At 40.8% G+C, this 14112-nt stretch overlaps 1 protein-coding gene across 1 annotated transcript in view; it reads right to left on the bottom strand.

Moving 5' to 3' along the window:
* LOC147024442 (uncharacterized) overlaps positions 1-13372 on the bottom strand; it is an 83615-nt gene extending 70243 nt beyond the window's left edge. The window contains exons 1-2 of the mRNA XM_085884383.1: positions 13329-13372; positions 13120-13169 (exon numbers count right to left, since the gene is read on the bottom strand). The gene's annotated coding sequence lies outside the window, so the exon portion shown is untranslated. The remainder of the gene's footprint in view (positions 1-13119; positions 13170-13328) is intronic.
* Between the last annotated feature and the right edge of the window lie 740 nt (positions 13373-14112).

Consider the following 14112-nt stretch of genomic DNA (forward strand, 5'->3'; position numbering starts at 1 on the left):
AGACGATATCGGCCCTGGTGGACAGAGACACCCTCCACAACTCTGCAGATGATAGACCTCAATCAGAGAGGCCAAGAGTCACCACTGCAAGGCAGGACAGGCAGATGGTCCTAAGTCAGATGGCTTCAGACATTGAGGACTGAGTGGGACAGAATCCAGCAGCAATCCATCCAAAGACTGGTCGGCAGTATGCGCCGACGATGCACTGCCTGTATCCAAAACAATGGTGGCCACACGCTATTGAAAGGGGACTAACATTGCACCCTGTGCTATTCTGTACTGTAGAACAAACTTATGAGATGGTGTATCTTGGTCAAAAACTTGACATGTCATCAATAAAATGCCAATGTTTCAATTAGCAATTGTTGGTTTGTTTTATTTTGAACTGTTACAATTTTATTACATTTCAAACAAGTGGTAAGTTTCTTTTGCGTTTCAATATATACTGTATAAGTCTGCATGTTCCCTTCTCCCTTTTTGTGTCTGTTGATTCGCTTGGATTGTTCTGAACTGCTTGTCTTGTCCACACTTTCCCCCACATTCTTTAAAAATAAATCTTTAAGAAGGTAAGAAACGTGTTCGATCATCTGCTTCCTTTGCGTGTGCCATCAATTTTGACTCATTTGAGCGACCATGGGGAATGGGAAAGATTAATTAATAACCGAATGCAGTAGGTTGGAAACCGGTCAACCATTACCTGGGACAAAGGAAACCGGTGCGATAACCCATGTTAATGGAGTGTCTGACGTAATAATATGTACTATATATGGACACACACACACACACACACCTAGACGATAACCCCGATTGCAGAGGTACTTTGTTCTTACCTATAAGAAAAAAGCTATTTTGCTTTGATGAAGAGTTAACGCCAGAAACGTCAGCTTTCCCTTCCTTCCCACGACAGTTAGCATACCTCAATCAACGTCCAGTTGATTTCATCCATTGTATCTGTAAATTTTCTCCTAATGCCCATGCAAGTTCATGTAAAATGACACTGATGTCTTTTAATGTCCTTGTCCTATTTGTGATAACCCTTGTGAAGTTTCGATCCCTGTCAACAAAAAGCTTTTTTTGTGCTTTTCTAAACCCTAGTGAGCCTGTTGGTCTGAAGGACCAAATTTTTATTGGTATTCACAGCCTTGTTGCATACCCACCTGCTGTACTGCTTGAGCATTAGCTAGCTTTTCACTCAGCCCAGATGTGCTTGGGGCCAATGCGGGGATTATATTGTTACGGAAATGGCCCTTCGTATGCTGCTAAATATAGGATTAGCTCAGATCTCCTAATAAATGCATGTATAGCTAGGTTGTTTGGTTAAATGGACGTTACATGTGTGTCGGGAGATATAAGAGGCTGTTTTATTGTTTGTGCGGTGGTGGTGGAACGAGAGCTCCCTCTTCTTCCTCCCCCATCCCGGACGAGGCCCCGCCCAGGCAGCTGAGAGGGTGTGGCCAAAAAGGGGAGGAGTTTGTCGGCTTCGCTGAGGGAGGCGTGCTCGTGTTTCGAAGCAAGCGAACGAAAGAGAAACTGTGAGAGAAAAAGGGTTCAGTTTTGGGGAAAACAGTCGCTCTCGAGGTGTGATCGTGGTTTGAAGCGTGCAAACGAAGGAGGGACAGTGTGTTGGATCTGCCGGGAGAGACGCTGAACCTGAGCGCGCCGAGTTTGCCTTTTTTGGGCAGTGGGAGAGGCGGCCTGCATGTCGAGTCGGCGATCGACTCTTATGAGGAGGTGATTCTGCAGTGAGAAAAACGGCAGCCGGCTTTGAGAGGCGAGCGTGGAAAAGGAAAGAAAAGGTGATTCTGCGGAGAAAGAACCTGAGGACGGAGTTGAGAAGTCGTGCTTCAAGGCGGGAAAGCAAGAGAGGAAACGACGGAGCCTCTGACGGTCTTGCCGGAGCTTGCCGGAGCCCGGCACCTCGATTTGGGCCTTGTCTGGTGAACAGGCCAGGCCTGGATTTGTATGCTGGACCTTGAGAGAAATCAGCTGAGGCCCATCGTTGATCTGACCGTCTTGTGTCGTCGACCTTACGCGGGGTCAGAGCGCACGGGAACCGCGTGCAGTGCGGAAAAGGCAGGCGAGCGCCATCTTGCCACGCGGCGTGTTCGAGTTCGAGCTCGGGGTTCGAATCCATGGGCATCCGCTTGTTACGAGCGACATTCGTGCTTTTTGACACTTTCCTCGCGTCCATGAAACATCACCAAGTACTCTGTCTTGTCTGCATGCATGCTGTCTGTCTGTCTTGTCTGCACGTTGTACAAGGCATATCTCGGTAGCGACCCCCTCAAAACCTGTAGTCCGTAGTTTCCTAGATAAGAACGGGTTAAAGATTGTTAATAAAAACATAGTCGTGAATGGTTTGCTTGTGTCGTGTTCCCAGAGGTTCCCCAATAAATCTGGTTGGTTTGTATGAAGTTGCCATTATGGATTAATTTGTGTCGCGTCGAGGAACGATCCGTTCGATTGGTATATAAAACCAAAATGGTTACAGACTGGCAGAAAACGCTCGGCATCTGACAAAACCAGTCTGTAACTGGGGTTCTATTTCCCCAACTGGTAAGGTCCAGGATTACGTTGGTATCGCGATTGAAGACGCGTGACCCGAGGCCTGTGCTGAGCCAGCCGGCGTTATCAACCCCGGAGACGGTGGTGGTTCGGGTGGCGCTAAGGATCGGGTGAGAATCCCACCACCCCGGATCCGCAACAATATGTTCATTATTATTATTGCCATATCATACAACCATTTTTGTTATTGTTGGAAATATTATTGTGTTAATAAATACGGTATATGCTTTGTTGCAATGTTGTTGTTTTTGTTATATATTTTGTAATTAGAATGCCAGGCCATGGTAGAAGGACATATTTAGCTGCTTTATATACCTCAACATGGCGTATGTTGAAAACATGGGAATTCTTACGGATTTTTTGTAGTATAGTCAAGTCTTAAAGGGACTACAGGATCTACAGTCTTTGGGTTTTTTGGCGTCTTTTTCGGTCCTGTGGGACTTTTGGGTCTTCTGGGTCCTCAAGGACTTTTGGGTCCCCAGGAACTTTTGGGTCCTCATGGACTTTTGGATCCTTGGGGTCTTCAGGGTCTTGGGGGTCTTAAAGGGTCTTCAAAGTTCGAAGAGGTCTCAGAAGTCTAAAGGGTCAAAAGATACATTCCAATAATGCGTAATTGATGAATCGATGTCGGTAATTAATCGACAAAAAGTATGCCACCTGCGCGTGAGCGCACGCACGCACACACACCTCATCCATTTATAGTAGATCCATGTCGGTTTTCATATTGTAAAACAAAGTCAGGTTATATTTGAAGTTATTTTTGTTACGTGAAACACAGCCCTAAAAGTTTGAGTCACAATCTCAGGGCTGGAGGGAAAAGGGGGAGGGGTAAAATGGGTTAAACCAAGGTGACAATGTTTTATATACACAATGCATTGTGTGTGAAATTTTCAATCCAAAATTTAGACGAAGCGATAATTATCCCGTTCCCCGCGCAACGGAAGATGGGGTTTTGCAATTACGTGTGTGTGTGTGTGTGTGTGTGTGTGTGTGTGTGTGTGTGTGTGTGTGTGTGTGTGTGTGTGTGTGTGTGTGTGTGTGTGTGTGTGTGTGTGTCCAGGGCATAACTTTTTTTTAACCATTTGAGCTTTTGTCATCAAATTTTCAACAAAGCTTTGTTGTGATAATATGGAGAAAACAAATTAATAATTTTGTTAAAATAATTTTCATTATTATTACTAGTTGTTCTTCGATGGTTTTTTGGCCTTTTTGGGGCTCTATTATTTCTTAAAATTTTTTTATTTTTTCTCAGCAACCACTTGTTCGATTGAAACAACATTTTCAGGGTCGGAGTGACCCTGCTCCCCCCCCCCCCAATGGAGAATATTTTAATGATAATTTTGACATCATCGGTCACGTGGTATGACAGACATCTTAAATGAAACGCAAAAAATTAAAACACATATCTCTGGAATCACTGACTGGAAAAATTTGGAACTTGGCACATCTCATTATACTCCCAATGGAGAATAATGGATTGTAATGATGATGTCATCAGTGAAGTGGTCGACTATCCAGAAATGTCTTAAATGATATCCAATGGTTTACCATTGAGATTCAGTGTATGTCCATGCCGTAACATTTCTACAAATTCAGCTTTTGTCAGCAAATCTTCAACAAACCTTTATTTTGAGATTATGGAGAACACAGATTAATAAAATGTACATTTTATTTTTTTAACTTGTTTTCGTCAAGTGTAGGAGTACAAAGCAGACGCTGATGGGCTTTACATTTTCAGATGCTTTCTCATTGTCATTGCATTACGCACTCTCCACGAATGATACAAAGATGAATACTGAATGATCAAAAGACTTATACTGAGATAATGAAATTAAAGATGATCCAAAGATAATTACTGAAAACTAAAAATGAATTTGAATATAGCACCACCCCAAGGATGTCACCTTCCATCAAAAAAAATAGCAAGCAAATCACAAAAAAGCAAAAATTAAAATAGTAAAATAAAATTTAAATTCCCACCTCTGGAACCACTTTCCACACTCTTCAATCTCATTCCTCTCTCCTAGCCTTCAAGACAACTGTTCACCACCATCTCAGATCACCCCCCCCCCCCATCCAAAACCATGATATTTTCTACACCCATAAAACCACCCTAAAGCTCCCAAAGCTTATGTATCCATCTTTTCCAATACTTGCGTTCTCGCCGAACCTTCATCATTACCTGCATCCCTTGTTTGACTGTCTTCGTCTGCTTTCTCCCTCCCGCCCTGCGATTGGCATTTCCACTTTCTCCTGCTGTTCCCTTTTTTATGTTGTGTCCTGATATTTTCTGTGTCCTCGCTCTTCCACGAGCCGAGACCATACATAACAAAAGAAAAAAAAGCAATTGTTATATCTCCAAATGAAGACAAATAGATGAGAAAACCAGCTTAATGTTTTCCCAGCAGAGAGCACACACCATAATACAACACTGCCTCTTCACTTCCATAAGAGCTATTTGCAGTTTGATCTCATCTTCTCAGGAATAAAACTGATGAGAAGATTGAGAGGTGAGTATGTTGCCACTGACATGTACTTTCAGTGCAAACTCCTGTCTGAAGCATACATTTAACCACATGAGGGAAATCAGTCGGAACAACGCATGCACTGGAAAAATAAATATATTACAGATGAACGTCACAAACCAAATTGCATCTGAGCAGAACAGAAATCCACAGAGATAGCAGAATCTCTGTTGACAAAGGAAATGTATCCTCACCCCAGGGTGAGAGGTGCCACCACTTCCACAATAATCTTTAAATGGGGGTGAATCAAGGAGTTAAAGGTGAGGCACACTTGGTGCTCGATATTAATGGATCACAGATAGAAAATACTGAACAAATAGCAGTTAACCTCAGTTAAAAAAAAACAGCCTCAGACTGAAAAAGGTGGCAAACGTGAGCAACGGATAGATAGATGTTTGTGAGTATCAAGGAAGGTGCCAAACAATAACAAAAAAGAAAACCCTGTATATTTGTCGAGTCAACATCAGTCTGTGGAGCAACAGCTCCATGGTTTTTGCAAAATATGCAAATATTTTTCGAAAAGGCAAGAATTAATGTTGCCAATTATTACAGTGATGGCATCTCCCCGAGGCCAAGCTGTTTGAAAATATAAAGACCTGCAGAAAATGCAAATAAATTATTCTGGTAACAAAAAAAAAGAACATCCAGGAACATTTTCTCAGCGTTGTTTTCTTTCCTGATCTTTCTTCATCTTTGGTGTTGCAGTTTCAGAATCCAAATTCTGATAAAAAAAATGTAAATGCCAAAATTTAGCCAAGTTGGAACACAGTTGATTACAAAATATTTTTCATTGTTTGCCATGATTAAACTGTGAACAAGTGGCAAATTTCACCAAAGCATCCTGGCATGTTTTTTTTTTAACATTTATTTCATATCAAGCCTCCTGAGCTGCCACCTTTCTGGCTTTCATTCCAAAATCTACTTCATTTCCAAAATGCTGTGAACAATTCAAGAATGCCTGATCCAAAAATTCTGCTCCTTTGCTGTTATAAATAAGAATTATTGTTGCAGTAAAAAAAAAGAAAAATAATTTACAGGGTTGGTTCTTCTGCTGCACACCTTGCTCAGCTTGACACCGTATAAACCAAGGTTTTCAAAATTATCGGAATCTCCCGAGATTAAGTTGAGCCTATCACTTTCAAATCGCAGACAGCTCAGAGGTCTTTCTGTCTTCCACCACCTCCTTTCTCGTCTTGTACCATCCGCCATTTCCGTGCTGCCCTTCCACTGAACCCCTCCCCAGGTTTCTGAAAGGTGCTCACAGTCTGCCAGTAATTCCCTTCTGGTGAAACTCCCAAAATCCAGACTCACTGCTCACCTCCACTCATTCATTCCTCTCTTTTCCCACCCCTGGAACCAACTTTCTCAGTCACTTGCATCTCATTCTTCCGTCCAATGCTTTAAGTCAACTGTTCACCACCATCTCAGGTCATGTTCACCCCATCCCCAAACATGATATTTTGTACCCCCATTAAACCCCTCCCCAAGCTCAAATCCTTCCTCATTTCCAGTTTTTCCTTTCACTTCTATGATTGAGATTTTGTGGCTGTCTCCATCTTGTCCACCTCCTGTGTTTTCCTCTTTCTTTCATTCTTCCCCACATCAATTATTTGTCTAAGTCTACCTCTATTTTGTCCCTCAACCCTGCTGTTAGTGTTTTCTCCCCCCCCCCCATGCTTCTACTGTTGTTTTAATTCTGTTATATCCTGATCCATTCTGTGTTTTAGCTCCTCCATGAGCCTTAACAGTGTATACAAAAAAAATAATCTCATTTACAAAGGCTATGATACAGTCAGTCATCTCACTCATGCAGAATTTTGTTTTGTTGGGCCATCAACACCAATGCACAAAAAACTCTGAATAGCACTGGCATCAGTGATATTGTATCTTGTTTTCTGTTTGAGGGTATGATTGAACCACTTCATTATTCTGCCACAGATTTTATTTATACAGAATCAAGGCACAAACACTGAATGTTTGCACCTTGATGCGAACACTGAATGAATAAAGACGTAACATCAGAAAAGGAACAGTAGAGAGGCGGGAAACTCTAACAGCTACGTTGAAGGACAAAATGGAGGGAGAATGGGCAAATAATGGGTGTGTGAAGGAAGGATGGGTAGAGGAGGATGCATGGAGTGGACAAGATGGATACAGAAGCAATTCTCAGGAAGAAAAAAACTGGGAAGGTTTGACTTTCCTTCATATTCTTTCAGTTCACTCCATCCACCAGACAACCTCCAAAGTAAACATTCAACTAAAATGATTATTCTGAACTTTCTCATCACTATTACCACTTTTCCATTGGTAATGATGTGTATTCAAATTAAAGGATCATGGTAAATGAGTTTCCTTCTTCCATTAATGAAACAAAACCTTGTACTGGACTTTGGAGATAGGAATGTCATTACCTTCGCTTTGTTGTGTCCTCAACTTATGAATGACTAAAATCAAAGATTTAAAACACTTTATTGTTTATTTTGAGTCAAACTATCGCTTTATCATAAAATTGGTGTTTAGTGCATGCACAGTTATACTCCTTTGTAGGGGTTGACTGATGCTACTCGGTACCAGTAGTGTGATTGACATAGTCAGCTCTGTTTTTGAAGCTATGAGGCTCTTGTCAATTGTAAGCCATAGCACTGCTTGTAACAGTGTCGTCCAGCACTGCTGCTGGACTCATCAGCTTTTATGAGTAGACTTTAACATGCAGTTTCCATCAACACGTTCTCACAATCGCTTTTGGGAAAAAAATAGTCTTTTGCAAACAGGTGAGTTTGCCTTCCGTTCCCTCTACTCCTCCTTCCTCATCTTCTCCAACTCCCTCCCGAATGTTTTCTTCTTCCCCTTATTTCCTAACCCATAATCCTCCTATCATGAGTATATTCAAGCATACTAAATGAGTCTTGCTTAGTCAGAGGAGATGATGGTCTCACTCAAAATGTCAAATATCTAGAAACAAAAGTTCTCGCACAAAATCTCCAGTTGATTGTGCTCTTGTGATTTTTGCATTTTTTCACTCTCTGCACGCTTTTAACATGATGTGGCTCAACTCCACTATGTGATTCGCTGATTTGAAACTTGATCTGAACTTTTATCGATACAGGAGCTTTGATCGTTTATGTCTTTGTATTAAGTAACCATTCATTCCCTTTCCTGCTGAATGGTCGCAGTAAGTGACTGCGTTGCATGTCTGCTTTCTTTAGGGAACTACACAGTCAAACAACACTGCCCAATTTAAAGAAAACCTGAACAGGAGTGAAGAGCCATTTCACTTAGATCCCAGCTAGAGTTGTTGATATTTGGAGGATGAACTTCGTTTGTCACAATGCTCGTGTATTCATGAGATGAATTAAAATGCATTGTACATTTTTAACAATCCCAGCAGTCAATAAATTTGCATTCACCTTGATGGCACACAAAATGAACAAAAACTATGGCTTAATATCACAGCCGTAGCGCAATGTAAATGGTCTATCTAGCGATAAAGACTTCTCCGAGAAGCCAGATGAGGAGAGTGTGATAACAACACACCCCATACCATTATGTGACCTCTGGTGGCTTGCATAGTTTCAGCAATAAAGGAATGGTCAATAACCTCATGGTTAAACCTCATGAGGTTTAACAACAACCTCATGGTTGTCATTAAATTTTCAAGCCTTAATTTGTAAAAAGCAATGTGAAGAATGACCACCTTTAAACTTGATCCTGTAAGGTGACACACCAATTCAACTCAGTATTTCCAGGGAAGGAGGGGAGGAGGGGGGGGGCGATAAAAGTATACAGTCTCAACCCTGTGATCGATAAAAGATGAAACATCAGACCACCATTGGTTGAGTGAGTGAAATTATGGCACCTGCATTTCTTTTTCTTAAGCCCAGCATGTGATAACTGTAATATACAGCTTCAGTTTGTGACTTGCAAAATCGAAGATTTTTCAAGTATATTGCTTCGTCGATTATGTTATTCTGTCTGTTGTGTCGCCGAAATAGGTGACCCTTATTGTCAGTAATTCTGTCTGTTTGTTTGGATGTTTGTTCATTTGTCATCAGCATAATTGGTAGTAAACGTGGGCCGATTTTGACCAAACTCGGGTGGTCGGTACATCTTATGACCTAGTGCTTTGGAAATTGTGATGGTTGCTAGGGACGCTTTGGTTCCCGAGCAACAGCCGAAAAACATTCAAAATCGGTACCGTTCACACGAAATCAATTCCGAAAGCCAGTATCCCACGCAGGCTAACGCAATTTGCCATGCATCATCTACAGGTGATGCTCTACCAAACATATTCTGGTTTTTGTGATATATGTAATAGTTTACCCGCAGCGCCCCCTACAAATGGGGTATGCCCGAAAATTGGAGAAAATTGAAGGTCCCCGAGAGACCAGGTGAGTGCATCGATATGAATGAAACTTTGCAGGTTCATAGCACGCAATGAGTACTACAACTTTGCCTCAGGACATATTGACCGATATTGCTTAGGTCAGGGGATAAAGGGCAAAAATCGATAATATGCGAGAGCTGGAGGTGCCTTCGCGCCAAATGCTACTCCTCATAGGGTTATGGTCAGATGGTCATGAAAATGCACACTAATCATCTGGAATACATTGTGCACAAACGATCGAGCCGGATTTTCGATTTATATCTTTGTTCACCCACAGCACCCCCTCGAACTTTGGAGATTTCCGATATCAAACCGCATTTTCGGTACTTTTCATTCAAATTGATACCAAGTAGTAATCAGTAGATGGAACTCGATGAGATTTGGTATGCATAATCTTAAGGTGATTCTCTATCTGCTATATGACATCCATTTTTTTTCTATATCTTATAGTTTCCAAATGGTAACCCTCTCAACTTGGGTGTCCGAGGGCCATTGAGCATTCCCGCTGAAAATTCAAAGTACACTAGCTCCAAGACGGTTGAACCGAATCGAATGAATCTTTACATGCTTATAGACCGTGATGAGTGCTACAACTTTGCTCATTTGCATAATGACCTATCTCGAGTAGGTCAGGGGTCAAAGGTCAATAAGTGCATTTTTTGGGCGAAATTACCATTCAAGGAACCCCTTGCTCCTACAAGGATTAACCGATACGAATGAAAGTTCACAGGTACATAGAACTCAATGAGTACTACAACTTTGCTTCAGGACATATTGAACTATCTCGGCGAGGTCAGGGGTCAAAGGTCAATGAGTGCATTTTTCAGGCAAAATGACCATTCAAATCCCCCTTGCTTCTACACGGGTTAGCCGATACGAATGAAAGTTCATAGGTACAGAGTACTCAATGGGTACTACAACTTTGTTTCAGGACATATTGACCTATCTCGGCTAAGTCAAAGGTCAAAATTCAATGAGTGCATTGTTCGGGAAAAATGACCATTCAAAGCCCCCTTGCTCATACAAGGGTTAACCGATTCGATTGCAATTTCGAAAGTACTTAGTACTAGATTAACTCAGATCAGGGGTGAAAGGTCATCGGATGCTCGGTGACCCATGGCCGCCTACTGGCTTGTCTGTCTGTTTATCGCCTACAGGTCACAGTTTTAAACCGATCTTCACAAAACTTCACCACATGGTAGAGTATGTCAAAAGGAAGAAGCTTATTATTTTTGAGATCAAAAGGTCAACATAGGTCAAAGGTCAACATCTAAGGTGGTATTTCTAAAATCCTCAATTTTCATCCGATTGACTTGAAATTTGAAGAGGATTTAAATTTAAGGTCACTGAATTAAACCACCAATTATTTTTGAGGTCAAATTTGTTTTATGGATTTTGCAAGTATCATGCTCTGCATGAAGTCATCTTCTTGTTTAGATGTTCATCGGCTCAACGTTGAAAGCAAGGAGAAGCCGATGTTTTGAGCATGAATCCCTCATCCCACTTTTACTCTTATGAAGGGTCACCGCCTGAAAGTTCAGCTTCTCCTTGCTTCCCATGGTGGTTAGCATACCTCAATCAACTTCCTGTTGATTTTATCCATTTCTTATACAAGTTACTACTTCTGAATTAAAAATAAAATTGCAAATAGCTATGGTATGCAACCTGTGACTGCTGGTTGCATCATTTTCTGGTGGTGTGGCTGTGCTACTGATGCAGTGCCCTATATTACCAGTACACTGGTACTCATTTCGCCGACCTTGGAAGGATGACAAGCTGAATCAACCCCACATGGTGTTAATGTCAGCGGCTGACAGAGGCTCAAATTCAAGACCCCAAGATCTTAAACTAGCCATCTTCACCGTTAAGCTCATACCAGGCTTAAATTGTAATTACAAAGAAAGAAGAGTTTTGAAAAATATAAATTAAGAAAAGGAAATTGTAAAAAGATGGCATTTTATGTTATTTAAAAAACATAAATGATGAGGCTGTGATGACAAACCATAAATTATGAATTTTAAAAGGTGAGGAGTTCCCCATGTGGATCGACAGAAAGAAGATGAGGGAAGTGTTTTGTCTGTATTCCACAGACGTACACTCTTCCCTCCCCAACTCTTACTCCAATCTTACCCCGAACTCCTTTTCCTTCTTTCCACACTTCCCTAACCTCTATTCACTCTCCTATCCTCCTCTCCCGATAATCCTCTTGCCAATTGAGGTTCCGCAACTCAAATCCCCCTCTATCTCCCTCGCACGAGTACTAAATATATAGATGGACCTTTAGCTTGCGAGGCTAATTTACCGTTGTAACAGCTTCAAGTCAGACGTTGGTTGAGATAGCACCTGACTTATCTGAGGACACATCTGTCCCATCCAGGCAAACAGATGTGGTGTGCTCAATGCATTTTGTCTTTGCCTCGTAAATAGTTCAACAGTTTAAAATATAGAACAAGGTCACTGAAGTACGAACTGGGAATTGTATTTTGTATTGCACAATTAGATTAATGTAATTCAAGACTTCCTCTTTCCAAATGAATGAATTCAATCTGAGCATTACAGCAACAACAAATTGTGATGTATGGACGATGTATACCTATTAGTTATTGCAGGAGAATGTATTCCATCATTACTTCTGAATGTCCGAGTCGTGGTGATCTTGCACTTTCGCAACACTATCTCTCGCAATGCATTTCCGCACAGGCGTGCCTGTATATCATACGAGCTCCACACAGTTTCAGATCTGCTAGCACACATTCATGAAACTCGCTTTGTTGGGAGGATTAGTTTTGGTAAAAAGGGAATAGAAGTATCTTTAGAAAAAAAAAGAAACAGGTTATTTTTTTAAACAATCATTTTGGTTATTGGGTAGCTTTACTCATGAACGAGGAATGTTTTGTGTATCAAAACTGGACAAACTTGTAAGCAAGGAGCAAGGCAATGCACTTAAAGAGACCACAATCTTTAATTAATAGACCACAATCTTTAATGTGTTTGGCCAGGGTTCGAGTCCTTATTAAATAGGATAACAAATGTTGTGCCAGTGTTTTGCAGGCAGGGCAGTGCTTTATAGAGTACAATGAGCTTCAGAGGAAATGTTTACAATAATTTCCCCATCTGCGAAAACTTTTTTGTGGATGTTAAAGATCTCATTGTGTTTTTTTTTTTTTTAAAAAGGAGTTAAACGTTGCGTGTTGGTACTCTTTCAAAATTCTCTAAAATAACCTCTTGGTAATTTAGGCCAAAAATAACTGCAGCTGACTTTAATGGTGGAAGAAAGCAAAAAAAAAAAAAAAGGTCTGACAAACAAGAGCCAAATAGAGCACCAACGTCAAAACAATGATTATCACAATGGAAACTTTCATGGATCATCCATCAAAGATGGATCATTGTCTCGTAGAAAGGATAAAAGCAGAACAAGGGATAAGATAAGATATAATGTCAGTGTTTAAAAGACAAGAAGCAGGACATATATTTATAAAACTATAAAACAAACAAGACCACAGCTTGGTGATGACGTTTTGGTGAAGCTGAAGAGTCATTCCCTGGTAAATGACCTCTGAAACAAATGTAAGTGTAAATGCAGTTCACTACGAAGGTAGTTGACAACTGGTTTTAGATATTTCAAGATAACAATGCTCTACTCACCACCTGGCTCGACAATCCTGGTCTTCCCTCCAATGGATATCCCAACTGGTCTGCAAGGAGAGCAAAGGGAGAGCCAGCATTCTTAAGCAACTTATTAAATTGCACCCGCAGGTATTTAAAATTCAAATTAAAAATAAAGCATCTTCCTGGGACCGAGTAAGAGAATTACGAAGACCAAAAGCCCTGTTGTTATATTATGTAACTATTACCGTGTGAGATTGTTAAGCAGAAGGATATCACAGCGGTAGTTGCTTTTAAGCGGTTTGGTCTTGCATCAAAAACTGGTCTGAAAGCATATCATATGACCCCTGTCCCTTGCACAAGGGTGGGATGGTTTCCTGGACAAGTTCCATCTATCTTACATGAGTCAACTTGTCAGTATGGGTTTTCTTAGGCTATTAAATCCAACGCTAAATGAATGGTGTGCCTCCAAAAGAAGATAAGATGATGAAAATGTTTGTGTAAATACTTTTTAGATCAAGCACCCCATTTCCATTCCCCTGTGTGAATCTCAATTCAAAACTTAATCTTCATATCAACTCTTCTAATTCCAAAGTGACTCCAGCATGCTATTCATTTTGATGTTGATCTGTGCTTACGTGTTCACATTTTGGATGCTAAGCATTTCTATTCTTTGAATCATCTTTCCACACAAGTGGGTTAATCAACGCTGATGCAACTGATGGTGTTTTGTGCTGTGACACAGACTTGTGCGTGGCCTAAATTGGAGCAGAGTGAATTTAGTAGTAGAGTTTGTAATGAGATGACTCGTCTTGCACTCTTCAAAAATGTACGTGTTGTTATTATTATTATTATTATTATTTTTAATGTTTAATATGAAATGAACTGCAACAACAACATTCTGCTGCTATTTCAATAATGATCTCAACTGATGGTTCAAATCCACATGGATTCAAATCTGAATAATTCTAATCACAATGCTGCCTACTCTCACCCTTCATTCAAAAGCCATAATCATTTCAAAAGGATTGA

The sequence above is a fragment of the Eptatretus burgeri genome, chromosome 6, assembly GCF_056783735.1.
Source record: "Eptatretus burgeri isolate ZD-2024b chromosome 6, Ebu_testis_v1, whole genome shotgun sequence".
NCBI lineage: Eukaryota > Metazoa > Chordata > Myxini > Myxiniformes > Myxinidae > Eptatretus > Eptatretus burgeri.